The following is a 786-nucleotide window of genomic DNA, read 5'->3' on the forward strand; positions in this document are numbered from 1 at the left end:
TAGTACTGAGCCTTGAGGTACTCCATACTGCAATTGTGATCGATATGATACCTCTTCATTCACTGCTACGAATTGATGGCGGTCAGATAAGTACGATTTGAACCATGCTAATGCACTTCCATTAATGCCAACAAAGTTTTCTAGTCTATTCAAAAGAATGTTGTGGTTAATAGTGTCGAACGCAGCACTAAGATCCAATAGCACTAATAGAGAGATACAACCTCGATCAGATGATAAGAGCAGGTCATTTGTAACTCATTAGAGAGCAGTCTCAGTACTATGATACAGTCTAAATTCTGACTGGAAATCCTCACAGATACAATTTTTCTCTAAGAAGGAATATAATTGTGAGGATACTACCTTTTCTAGTATCTTGGACAGAAAAGGGAGATTCGAGATCAGTCTGTAATTAACTAGTTCTTTGGGGTCAAGTTGTGGTTTTTTGATGAGAGGCTTAATAGCAGCAGTTTGAAGGTTTTGGGGACATGCCCTAATGACAATGACGAATTAAAAGAACAGTGGAATCAATGGAACACAGGGTACATCCACACTGGAAAAGGCAGGAAACACACAAACATAATGAGTAGAACCGACAAAAACAGAACGCAAAGGCAAGGACTTAAATACTGGAGATAATTAACAAACACAGGTGCCAGGAATCAACCTAAATGAGGACAGGAAAAAGACCATATAAGGAAAACCAGGAACAAAGACAGGGGCAAAAACACAACAAAACAGGTTCATGATTCCGACATATCGGAAGGTGCGTCCTCGCACCGTCGAACA

Source organism: Sinocyclocheilus grahami, unplaced genomic scaffold, assembly GCF_001515645.1.
Source record: "Sinocyclocheilus grahami isolate Dianchi unplaced genomic scaffold, SAMN03320097.WGS_v1.1 scaffold5228.1, whole genome shotgun sequence".
Classification (NCBI taxonomy): Eukaryota; Metazoa; Chordata; class Actinopteri; order Cypriniformes; family Cyprinidae; genus Sinocyclocheilus; species Sinocyclocheilus grahami.